Source organism: Camponotus vicinus, unplaced genomic scaffold (genome assembly GCF_025532165.1).
Source record: "Camponotus vicinus isolate PSW18456_S1 unplaced genomic scaffold, iyCamVici1.0 SCAF_1, whole genome shotgun sequence".
Classification (NCBI taxonomy): domain Eukaryota; kingdom Metazoa; phylum Arthropoda; class Insecta; order Hymenoptera; family Formicidae; genus Camponotus; species Camponotus vicinus.
The window spans coordinates 18,556,883-18,571,163 of NW_028141945.1; the positions used below are offsets into that span (position 1 = coordinate 18,556,883).

At 31.4% G+C, this 14,281-nt stretch overlaps 1 protein-coding gene and 1 pseudogene across 3 annotated transcripts in view; one reads left to right on the forward strand and one right to left on the reverse strand.

The window, feature by feature from the left end:
* Positions 1-14,281, reverse strand: part of LOC145959284 (uncharacterized) — a 136,971-nt gene that overhangs the window by 7,686 nt on the left and 115,004 nt on the right. The gene's annotated exons all lie outside the window — the stretch shown is intronic.
* LOC145974084 (uncharacterized) lies at positions 544-9,608 on the forward strand (annotated as a pseudogene). Its single transcript, XR_014439625.1, has 3 exons — positions 544-1,731; positions 1,812-1,857; positions 9,600-9,608. The product of XR_014439625.1 is annotated as an uncharacterized LOC145974084 (transcript).

Genomic DNA, 14,281 nt, shown 5'->3' on the forward strand with positions numbered 1-14,281 from the left:
ATTTCTCCTTCAAGCAATTACAGCAATACATCAAAAGTCATCGAACAAGGTAATAATAACTATTTTTTGACGTTATGTGAAAACAGATCTCGGGAAGTCAGAGGGACAGTGTGTCAAAGGAAATTCGTGAAAAGAGGGGTTTTTAGTGGGTAGGGAGTACCGAGTTGGTAATTCGACTTGGTACTCGAGTCCTACATAACTCACTGGATCGACCGGTGGGTGTGCATAAAATGCATTTTCCCCTCTCTCGCAAAAAAAAAAAAAAGAGGTGAGTGAGCGAATGAGCGAGAGAGGGGGGGGAGAGAGAGAGAGAGAGAGAAAGAGACAGACAGACAGAGAGAGAATGTATGTGTTCGCATGTGTGTATGTATGTGTATAGCGACCAGCTGATCGCAGCAGGCGCCCCGCGTAAGCACCCGCGTCTGACGGTGAATCGCGTCACCCTTGCCTGCCTCTTGTATTCGACCCGTCATACGTTAACTACTTCCTTTAATAATTCAAAAACTAAGCTTCGGGCGAAATTTTGCCAAAGGAAAAATCGTCTTAGAATTCGGTCAAGATTATGTTTTTGCAAAAGCATAAAGTTATTTAGAATCACCCTGTATATAAAATGGAAAACATAGAACAGACTGAACGCGACCTGGTGGAGCAATCCAGCCAAATTGCCACCTTGGGGGAATATTTTGCATGGCTACAACGATGCAACGAGTACATCGAGTCGCTGGAAGAGCAAAGTCGGATCAAACGACCATGATTATCGATCGGGAATCGACAATCGCTGATTGCTCGGATCGCGCGACTCGAAGGTGCAAAGACTCGATTGCAGAGACAGTTTATGCCCAGTGGTGGTAATTACAGTGGTGACAATAACGCGGGTGCCAGATGTAGCGCGCATCAAAATGAACTTGTGTGGCGCGAGATTGATACCGCGTTCGATAACCGTATTCTGACCGGTGTTGTGATTAACGCAAACCATATCGAACCTCGTCAATTTCTCGAGGACGCCAAAGACATCGTGCTCGAGCAAGTACAAGACGTTATAAGAAGACACAACAGTGTAAAAGTGAACACCATATTCAATGGCGAGTTTGTGGCCGGAGATAAACGCGCTAACAAAAGTATTTATACGAGAAACTGCGAACTCTTTCGCACATCCGATTTACACGAGTGGTACGAGCGCCGCGTTATCGAACCCACTCTAGCATCGCTGGAAGAATTTCAGGAACGCGATAGCGGGTGGGCATTGTCGCGAATACAGAATTTAACTGTAAATATAAATAAATATAATCCTATGCGCGCGGGATGTCACATTAAATTGCCGCGAGAAATTATGATGAAGATAGCGGTAATAAACATAAAATCAAAAGACAATGCGTGTTTCGCGTGGGCAGTGGTCGCCGCTCTATATCCCGCAGAAAGGAATGCGGAACGGGAATCATCGTACCCGCATTACGCGACAGTGCTGAATCTCCGGGACATTGAGTTTCCGATGACGTTGAACCAACTAAAAAAGTTTGAACATATAAACAATATCTCCATCAACGTGTACAGCATCGAGAAAGAGAACAACATTGTCCCGGTACGTCTTTCGGAGCAGAAACGAGATAAGCACGTCAACTTGTACGTGGAAGACGGTAACAGCGTCGGACATTTCGCATGGATCAAAAATTTATCCCGGCTCGTGAGCTCGCAACTGAGCAAACACAACGGTCAAAGATATATCTGTGATCGGTACGTATAATTTAAATAGTTTATGTAATTATAAAATATAATGCATTGCATAAATCTTTAATTTAAATATTCTTTTACAGATGCTTGCACTATTTCGGATCGGAGGACAAGTTGCAGTCACATACGGTAGACTGCGGAAAAATAAACGACTGCGCTATCCGGTTACCGAGCGATAAGGACAAGTGGCTTGAGTTCAACAACTACACGAGGAAAGAGCGGCTTCCATTTGTGATCTATGCCGATTTGGAATGTGCGTTGACAAAGACTGACGAAGAAAAAAATTATCAGCATCATAAGGTGTTTAGTATAGCGTATTATATGCATTGTTCGTTCGACGACTCGTTATCCGCGTACCATTCTCGCCGCAGTATTGATTGTATCGCGTGGTTCGCCGAAGAACTTAAAAATTTAGCGTTACGTGTAAAGACTATTTTAATGACTACAAATGTCTCCATGGTAAATTTAACATCGGACGAGTGGGAAAAATTTCACAGCGCAACGCATTGTCATATATGCGAAAAACCGTTTACGCAAGAAGACGATACACGCGTACGCGATCATTGTCATTTGACCGGGCGATATAGGGGTCCCGCGCACTCAAATTGCAATCTAAATTACAAGGAATCATTATATATTCCGATAGTCTTTCATAATTGATCAGGTTACGACGCGCATTTCATTATCGAGGATATAGCCACAGCGTTCGAAGGGGAAATCGAATTACTTCCGATAACCAAGGAAAAATATATATCGTTTACAAAAACTGTTAAAGTTGCACAAGACAATTGGAAAAAGTATATAAAATTAAGTTTTATCGAGATTCGTACAAATTTCTTACGGCAAGTCTCGACAAATTGGCATCTTATCTAGACAAAGACAAACTCAAAATTTTAAAATCGGAATTTCAAAATTTATCTGCAGAAAATTTCAGTTTATTAACACGAAAAGGCGTCTTTCCGTACGAATACGTCGACTCTGTAGATAGGTTGCAAGATACATGTTTACCACCGCGCGAATCGTTTTACAGTTCTTTGACCGGTGAAACTATATCCGAGAGCGATTACGCGCACGCCGAGAACATCTGGACGCGATTCTCCATTCGAACGCTAGGCGAGTATAGCGATTTATACCTGAAAATCGACGTCTTGTTATTAGCCGATATTTTTGAAAACTTTCGCGATAGTTGCATTAAAAGTTACGGATTCGACCCCGCGTATTATTATACTCTTCCCGGATACACGTGGGATGCCATGTTAAAGCATACAAAGATTACGTTCGAATTGCTTACCGACATCGACATGGTCATGTTTATCGAACGCGGTATACGCGGTGGTCTGAGTCAGTGTTCCAACAGATACGCGCGCGCGCTAATAACAAGTACATGCAACAATCGTACGATCCATCGAAACCATCGTTGTACTTGATGTATTTCGATGTAAATAATTTATACGGATGGGCAATGTGTCAACCATTGCCCTATGCCGATTTTCGATGGGCCGACGACGTGTCGAATTTTGACGTAGCATCGATCGCGTTAGATTCGCCTAGGGGTTATATCCTCGAAGTCGATCTCGAGTACCCACAACATCTTCACGATACGCACACTGACCTTCCGTTTTGTCCGACACGCGACAAGCCGCCCGGCAAGCGGCAAGACAAACTCCTCGCAACATTATACGATAAGAAGCGTTACGTGATACACTACCGTAATCTACAGCAATGTACGCGACACGGCCTTCGCGTTACAAAAATACATCGAATTTTACAGTTTTCACAATCTCCGTGGCTTCGCAGTTATATCGAATTAAATACACAGTTTAGAACACTCGCGAAAAATGATTTTGAAAAAAATTTATATAAACTGATGAATAACGCGGTATTTGGCAAGACGATGGAAAATGTGCGTAATCGTGTCGACGTAAAATTATTAACAAAGTGGGACGGACGATACGGCGCAGAAGCAATGATAGCGAAACCAAATTTCCATAGTCGAAGTATTTTTTCGGAGAATCTGGTTGCCATAGAGTTACGCAAACTAGAAGTAAGATTTTATAAACCAATCTATGTCGGCATGTGCATACTAGACATTTCTAAAACGTGCTTGTACGAATTTCACCACGAGTACATGTTTCCTCTGTATTGCGACAAATGCCGAGTAATGTACACCGACACAGATAGTCTAATATATCACATCGAATACGTCGATGTGTATGAAAACATGAGGCGCGATATCAACCGATTTGATACGAGCGATTATCCAATTGATAACGCGTACGGTATACCGCTCGTGAATAAAAAAGTACCGGGTTTAATGAAGGATGAAAATAACGGTGCGATAATGACCGAATTCGTCGGGCTTAGAGCAAAGATGTACGCGGTGAGAGTGGACGGGAAAAAGGACACGAAGAAAGTTAAAGGTGTCAAGAGTAACGTTGTCGCGAGAACGATAACGTTTGACGATTACACGCGGTGTTTAAACGAAGAAATTGAAATGACGCGACAGCAGTCATGTATAAGATCGAAATTGCACAAAGTGTATACCGTCCGCGAGACGAAAATTGCTCTGAGTCCGTACGATGACAAGCGGTATATCGTACCTGGAATTGTTAATTGCAAATTACATATTTTTTCTTCAAAACAACTATGTGTTTTCTTTACACCAGTTGATTCCTCTCATTATTTTGTACGTAAAAGTATTAAGGTAAGATAATCGAAAAATGAATATTTTACAAGATATTTTACGGTTTATGTAAAATTAAGAAATTATTTCAAGCCTCATAACTCAAAAAGTACTTAACGAAAAGGTACTTAATTATAGTGTTTTGGAAAGCTCTCGATATAAGCTACAAGAATATGCAATAACAAATAGTAGGTTCCATTTAAGAAATTGAAGGTGACCTTCATGTGACCTTCAAATAACTCTTCTAGGTCAAACCAATGATACTATCTTATGGCCCCCTCGAAACCAAACAACTTTTGTCTGAAACATTTTTCTCTCCCGGGCTTGGTTTTCGAGTTATTCTCCATTAAAGGTTAAAATGGTCCACCCTGTATATATTCATTATCAAAAAAACGCAGGAAGGATTAAAAGAAAATTATTGAATCTGTACTACATACGTAATGTGCGTTCGGTAGAATATATCCATGAAATTTCTACATTTTTGCTATGTATTTTTTTATTGATTTAAACGTTTTATAAGCTCAAAGCGGCATTTTAATACTAGAGAAAAGTTGACGAAATTATGAAATCTGGAATAAATCGCATGCATTAAACTTCAGACCATAATATAATCGATAATATAAGGAGTTTATGATAGAAAATTTTTTTCCAATATCTTCCTCTTTTATATTCTTTACTAGGCAATTATGTTAACAATCAGATTATGCGGAATAAACTGGCATGATATGTATTACTATTCTCGATCATTTATATAATCTGCTTTACATGAGAAAATGCGAATTAAAATATTTGCTACGCACGTTTTTTATATGTTAAACAACTTATGATTGAATATTATTAGCTTAGGTTTGATTTCGTGTGATTTCTGCAAATCATCTGTAGGATTATCAAATTCTCTTATTCTTGAAAATCTTTTGAAAAGCCTCTTTTAGTTTTCTAAAAAAGAAAAAAATATATATTTATTTCTCTTTTACATTTTCTTATTTAAAAGTTAAAAAGAAATTTACAAGTCTTGCCAGCAATGCAACTATAAGAATTTAAAATTAAAACTTGAGACAGTTATTATATAGATAGATAGATAGTTTATTATAATCTACAATTTTACACTTATTTTTTCATAACGTCTTTTTCTTGGATTTTTATTTTGCCCTATAATAACATTTTTTTTCCTAACTCTTTATTCTTCAATGATTCCACTTATTTTACAATACAGTTATTAAAGATTAGTTTCGTACAACCCGAGTTCCAAAATTAGAAGATTCTTTGTCTTTTCTTATGTACTATTATGAATTTGTATGCACATATGTATATATGTATGCTATGTTTCAATACTTAGTTACTTTCTGGTTAGCTCTTTGTCGAAAAAAGTAACAAAAGCACAATAAAGATATTGCAAAGTTTTAAATATCTCTTTTGTAAGAATATTCTATCTGCTTTGCCTTTTTATATTTCTAGACATTCCTACGAATTAACGAAGCAAAACTGAATGGGTTATCTATATATTAATATAATTACTTGGATATTTTATACATACTAGAACAATACAAGCGCGCGCTACGCGCGCGCCATTTATTTTATGTACATAAATATAAACAAATACAAATCTCAGTTCCAAATTGCTTCAGAAAAAAAAATATATATAGGGGAGACAGGGAACAAAAGTAACATTTTTTGTATTACAGGTCAGCTATTAATTATCGACAGAGATATAATAAAAAAGATTATATATTAAAAAACTATTTATTATTCTATTATTATACTTATGTTTCAATCTCAAATGATAGATATTTAAAGAGCTACTATAGCTTTTCGCAAGTACGTTGATTGTTACTTTTATCCTGGGGTCTGGGACGAAAGTAACATAGTCTGGGGATAAAAGTACCAGTTCTTATTTTCGCGAAAATATAATAAATATGACTTTTTTTCAATTTAAGGCAACTTTTATTATAATCTTTTATTAAACAAGATAACTTTTATTATAATTTTTATTATAAACTTGTATTATATTAAAATAAAAAATAAAATAAATATTTATTTTTATCATCTTTGAAAAACTTAAAAGAAATAATCTTCGTTAAGCAAAATAATTATAAATAATATTATAAAATAATTATATTTAACATCACATTAGTTTTGTGCTTTTTTAAGTCTAAATAATAGTTTAATTCTAAGTAATAGTGTAATAATTGTATGATAACTACTAATACAAAAAAGATTGGTATCTATTCCGATTCACAATTATGGCATACGTAATAAGAATCGCCTTTGGTACAGTTATTATGGGACCAGTCCTTACACTCTAAGCATCGAAACATGTTACTTTCGTCCACAGAGTGTCGTGTCATTTTTGTCTTCGGACACATTTTTTAGAATAAGAGCATTATAACCCAAATATGATGCAAGACTTATCCAAATCATCTATAAATACTTAAGAATATATTTTAGAAGAATGCACCGGCAAATAATTATATCAATATATACACTTTAATTAGGCATAGATACAAAAAAACTAAAACAAGAAATATTTACGTGAATAATGCAAATACACTAATTTCACTCCTGCATGTGCAACTGGAGCGATCGTTCTACAACAATTAGCTGAAAAGGAAGAGCATTAGGGCGTATGTGTTTGACTGTATAGTACAAATTATTCAATATATTGTGTAGGTTAGTAGTAGGCTTATTACTTTCATGACACTATTACTTTTGTCCCCAGTCTCCCCTATATATTTATTCATATATTTTTAATTTTTAATATTATATATATATATATATATATATATATATATATATTTTACACACACACATATATATTCATATAGTTTTAATTTTAAATATTATATATATATATATGTGTGTGTGTGTGTGTGTGTGTGTGTGTGTGTGTGTGTGTGTGTGTGTGTACACACACACACACACATATATATACATATAGGTATTCCTTTTCTTCATCTAGCAAAGATAAATTCGCGTTCCTTTTTTATGTATTTATAGAAATACAGAATTAGTAATCAAGGAAAACTTTATATTTGATCAATGATTAAATTATTGAAAATTATTATATTATATTGAATGTATTATATTATTTTATGTAGTTGTTTTTGTTATTACAATATACAATTTCCTTTTGTCAACATCTATGTCACAATATTTCTTATTATTTATATTAGTATACTGGGTGTGCTAGGATTCGCGAACATGGAATATATATAATATATATATACAGGGTGGCCCACGTAAAGGGTTACAAATTTGTATTTCGGAAACGAAGCAATTTAGAGAAAAATATTTCAGACAAAAGTTGTATGGTTTCAAGGGGGACATAAGGTGGTGCTATTAGTTTAACCTTGAAGAGTCATCTGAAGGTCACGTGCAGGTCACCTCCAACTTTTTAAATGGGACATCCTATATGCTTTTACATATTCTTGTAGCTCATCTCGAGAGCTTTCCAAAACACTATAATTAAGTTAATTTTCATTAAGTACTTTCCGAGTTATGAGGCTTAAAATCATTTCTTAATTTTACATAAACCGTAAAATATCTTGTAAAATATTCATTTTTCGATTATCTTACCTTAATACTTTTACGTACAAAATAATGAGAGGAATCAATTGGTGTAAAGAAAACACATAATTGTTGTTTTTTTTTCTTTTTTATGTGTTTTCTTTACACCAATTGATTCCTCTTATTATTTTGTGCATAAAAGTATTAAGGTAAGATAATCGAAAAATGAATATTTTACAAGATATTTTACGGTTTATGTAAAATTAAGAAATGATTTTAAGCCTCATAACTCGGAAAGTACTTAATGAAAATTAACTTAATTATAGTGTTTTGGAAAGCTCTCGAGATGAGCTACAAGAATATGTAAAAGCATATATGGTATCCCGTTTAAAAAGTTGGAGGTGACCTTCACGTGACCTTTAGGTGACTCTTCAAGGTCAAACTAATGACATCATCTTATGTCTCCGTTGAAACCATACAACTTTTGTCTGAAACATTTTTCTCTAAATTGCTTCGTTTCCGAAATATAAATTTGTAACACTCTACGTGGGCCACCCTGTATATATATATATATATATATATATATATATATATATATATATATATATATACATATATATATTTCTCATATATTTTTTATTTTAAATTAAAACCTCTAAAAATATAATTTTAATTATGTTTAAAAAAATAATTATATTTAAAATTATAAATTATTTCTATTTTTTTAAATTTTATTTGTTAAATATCAATTAGAATTACGTTGTATCATTTAACTAAAAATAATATTCTTTTTAAAAAATTACGTTTTTCATACATTTATAAATTGTTACTAAGAACTTTAAACTTTTATGAGAAAAAATGCTTATAAATTTATATCTTTTATGAATCTTTTTTTATTTGAAATTTTAATATTAATTTAATTTAAAATAGAGAAATTTTGCATCTTTCTATTATATATTTCTATATTTTTATTACATATTTTTATAAAACATCAAATCAAATAAAAAATGAAAATATCTAAAATATCTAAAATTGTCTATACATATAAATTAATATTTTAAAGTTTAGAAATATAATTCTTTATACACATAATTTTTGACACAAGCATTATCTCTTTGATTACCTAGAAAAACTTTTAATGCTTGCCAAGAACGAACTCGTGAGAAAGCAACATAAAGTTGCCCATGATTAAAAATATCTTTGCGAAGATCAAGACCTACTCTATCAAACGTCTGTCCTTGTGATTTATTAATTGTCATAGCAAAAGCTAATTTTACAGGAAATTGTCTTCTTGAAAAAGTAAAAGGATAAACGTTTTCACAATATAATGTTATGCGATTTAGAAAAACAATATCTCCTGTTTTATCACCTGTTAAAATTTTACACTTCAATAAATGATCAGTAAGTTCTATAATCATTAATCTAGTACCATTACAAAGACCTTCATTAATACTAAGATTTCTGATCAACATAATAATACAATTTGGTCTTAATCGTAATTCATGAGGAGGAAGAGATGATGGAGATAAACTATTTAGATATTCTGGTAACAAAGCTTCTCCAATATCACCATTGTCACCACAATTTACAGTACTATCTATACTCGTATAAATTCGTTCACCAGTTATATCTAATAATTCTACAACTTTTTTATTGATTTCATCTACATCAATATTTCTTGCAGAAAGTATAGCACATTTAGTTATTTTATCAAATTCCTTTTTTCGTATTAAATCACCATATATATCTTCTACAATATCAACATTAATAGGTGCTATGCAACATTCAGGAATTTGTATATTATCATTGGAATCATTTAATATACCATCTCCCATATCTAATAAAAATTTTGCAAATTCAATTTCTTCTGGAAGAACTCGCATATTTTGTATCAAAGAATAATTTACAAAATGTTTCCAAATAGGACTAAATTTGATAGAAAGATTCACAATTTCACTTCGAGTGCCACGTACTTTAATAGGGAGAAGTTGTCTAAAATCACCACCCAATATAACAATTTTTCCATCAAAAAGTAAATCATTATTCATAATATCACGCAAGGTACGATCCATAATCTCTAAAGCATATCGTGGGGCCATTGGTGCTTCATCCCAAATATAAATATCCGTTTCTTTTAAATATTGAGCTTCTTTTGATTGGATTTTAATAGCAGATGATGAATCAGCAAATAATGGAACTGGTAATCCAAACGTTTTATGAATCGTTCTTCCAGCAGGTAATAACGTCGCTGCAATGCCCGTAAAAGCCATTGTACATACGCGTTTATTTTTAATTTTAGCTAAATAATAAATAGTTGTATATATAAATGTTTTCCCTGATCCACCCGGACCATCGATATAACAACAATAATTATTATTAGTATCACTATCTAATCTATTTAATATAAGATCGACTATTTCTTTTTGCTTCTCATTTAATTGTTTGTATTGTTCGGTACCTATTTCCATAGCTTCTTCAAGTGTCACGTAATCTTCCTCTGTACTATTTTCTGTTAACTGTTCCATTTGTGGAAAATCGGCAAGACTTTTACCTTCAGCACGAAGTATACTATTTATTTGTTCATATGCTTTATTTTGTCCTTGTAACATACCAAAATGTCGGATGTAATCTTCTGACATTGCTATTTTAAAACTTTCCCATAACTGTTCTGGCTGTAATGGCTGACAGTGTAATAATATACGAACAAATAATCTACGAAGTTGTCGTGGCATCATCCATTCAACAGCTTCATTCATAGCTTGTTTCCATTCATCATCATCTTCGATTAGACCTAAAGCTAAACATGTCTCTGAAAATGATTGATAAAATTGTCCATTTACAGTTCTTAAATCATTAAAACTTGTAGCGCCCTTTACTGTAAGTAATAATAATCGTAAATGAAATAATTCTGTTTGTGTTGGACTAACAGAATACATTCGTCCTACACAATTAAAATGACTTTTGCGTTTGACCCAACATGATACATTTTTAACATTAATTTTTTCTTTTTTAAATGTATAATAACGTGGAATTTCTACATATAAATATTGTCTTGCTTCTTCATCACGTGAGTTCAATGAAAAATAGTCTATTAACATAGTAACTTGATTTAAAGCAGTAAGCATTGCGTCTTCAGTAGATTCATTTTCAATTATAATATTTTGTTCATTAGGAAGGTGGACTGGCAAACGTATTATAGCATGACTTTTATCCTGTAATTTTTTACTAAAAATACGCCAGGTGGCTTCCACAGGTCCAACATAACGAGCTTCAATATAATTATGTATCTCATCATGATCAATAATTACGTTTTGTGTTGTTGGTTCAATAGTTATAGCAGCAGCATCATGTCCTTTATAAATATATTTATACAAATATTTAACTGATTTAATACTTGAAACTACTTCAACATTAATATGACAATTAAATATAACTGATAAAGTAGGACAATATGGATCAACATAACGATTATCAACTATATATTTACCAGGACGTTCAAAACATTTACCATTATTTCGTCGACGATAATAAGGATAAGCATCTTCATCCATTCTAGTTTCTTTGAGATAAGGTTTTGGATAATGTTTCGAACACTGCCCATCTACCAAACACCAATCGCCACAAGGTCCATGAATCATATGTCTCATGACTATATTATGTAAAATTGGATTCTCATAGGGATCAGGAATTTCAGCAGAAATATATTTATCAACAATTTGTGGTGTTGTTATTTTAAAATTATATTTTAATGTAATTAATATATGAATATGTGGTAATCCGCGTTTTTGAAATTCAATAACATATACAAACGCTGCTACTTCACCAAAAAATTTTTGTTTCACAATCAAATCAATTAAATAATCTTTTTTAATGTTAAAAACACGAGCACAAATGTCAGGCCTATCACAAGCTTGTTGACCAGGCAAGAGATTTTCCTCAATTTCACGCCATTTTGGATTACAAGTCATGGTAATAAAAAGATCTGGTTTACCAAATTTACTAACAATTGCCATTGCATCTTGATAATGTTGTAACATGTTACGTGGTGACCCAATAAACGTAGAAGGAAGTATAATCATTTTTCCAATACGTCCACTTAAGTTATTCGCCATAGTTTGTATGTAATCTTTTAAACCTTGATATGTTTCAGCACGTAATTCTTTTTGATGAGTTTTGCAATAATCAATTCTATCTTTTTCAATTTTTACATAATTATCAACGAGCCACTGTTGAAATAGACGACGACCTAATAAAAAAACATTAAATTCATCACGAATGGCCATGCGATATTTAATATATTGTCCCCTGGTTATTCGTCTATTACTATTTAATTTTGTTAAATGACGATGCCATCCTTGAGTACCAAATGGATAAAACAATGGATATATCCATGGTTCAACATTGGGATCCATAATACTAACTTTTTGCAAAGTTTTAGTATTTTTATTACGTATTATAACATATGAATCTGGAATTTCTCCATCAGCAGTCGTATAAAAACAGCAGCAACTTCATTAGTTCTTTGAGCATTATATCGACGTCGATCCATATCTGGTTTTAAAGTAAATAATAATTGTAATTCCGGTAATTTTTCACCAGATTCCATTTCTAATTGTTGATTTTTTAATTCTTCACCCATCATTTGATAAGAATGAGCAAACACATTACAGTCCCGCATTATATATTCAAGATTTTGAACTATTTCACAATCTAAATTTGAATTTTGATTAAGACGATAATTTATTGCTTCATTTGAATCAACAATAAAAAGCTGACCATAAGTTGGACTCTCATTTTGTGTAGCATACAATGCTGTATTAATTTGATAATAAATCTGTCCTTGTATTTTAAAACAATATGGACCAGATCGCCAATTTTGAAAATTAATCAAGTTAGCATTAAATGATGCAAACGAAAATGAGCTATTATAACTGCGAATATGTTGAAAGAAATTGTTTGATTTTATATGACTGCCATCAAATAATGTTCGAATAAATTCAGGAAAATCAGGCATTGGTTGCAAATATACTGAACCATGATTACAACAATCATGAAATGAATTTCCTTTATTAGATGTCTTTTCAGGAGCGAAATGTTTTGCATTACAATGAATACAATTCACATCCATAGGACCAATATAATATTCTACTATATTATCCATCGATGTTATATTATTTATATTTAATTGAGGTTGTCTTTTTTTCCGTAATCGATATTGAGATTGATATTCTACACGTTTTTGTAATGAAGTCACATGTGTTGTTACGTGATTATCATGTACTTCACTAACACTTGCAAGATCAATAATATTATATCCTTGGTTAATTTTGTTTTGTAAACTATTATCAACATTTGTTATTCTCATAGCTTGTCGACGTTGACGTTGATTTTCAGCTTTTTTTCACGACGTTGTTGTTTTAATTTTTCTTTTTCCTCTAAATTCCGTTCTATTTTACGCCTTGGCATTTTATTAAAATATAAATATGTAAATTTTAAAATGTTTAAAAATATGCACTATATATGTATATTATAATTATTTTAATTAAATACAATTAATAATTTAATAAAACTAATCAAATTAATTTTTATTATTAATTATAAAATAATTATTTAAATTAATTATTATAAATTAATTTATTTTTTTGAATAATATTATTTAATAATTATCTTTAATAGTTATTTTTACTATCATAAGCATTTATTATTATTATAATTATTATTATCATCATTATTGTTATCATTATCATCATTATCATTGTTATCATCATCATCATAATCATCATCATCATCATCATCATCATCATCATCATCATCATCATCATCATCATCATCATCAATCTTATAATTGTCATCATCATCATATCATTATCATTATAATTTTTATTAATATTATTAATAATAAGTATTATACTGTTAATATCTAATCCTTTATTTTAATTTTATATAATTTGAATATAATTTCTTACATATATTATATTTCTTACATATTTAATTTTTTACATATATGTACACACAAATCAAATTAATAACTTAAAGGTTTATATTTAAAATAAACATATACAATATAATTTAAACTTAATTTATATAGAAGTTAAGAATACACTTAAACTTCATTTTTATAGAACTTAAAAATATGTTTAATTTATATAGAACTTAAAAAATATACACATGCACAAACTTCTTCTATTTTTTTAAAATTGTTTTTCATATACCTGAAACAAAAAATTATAAAAGTTAATATATTTTAATTTAATAAAAATTATTATTATATACTATTAAAAAATAATAAAAAACCTTTTTCATACACTAAAATTTGCGTTATTTTTAAATCGCTGGAACTCTAAAAAATCATTGTAGATGAGGAAT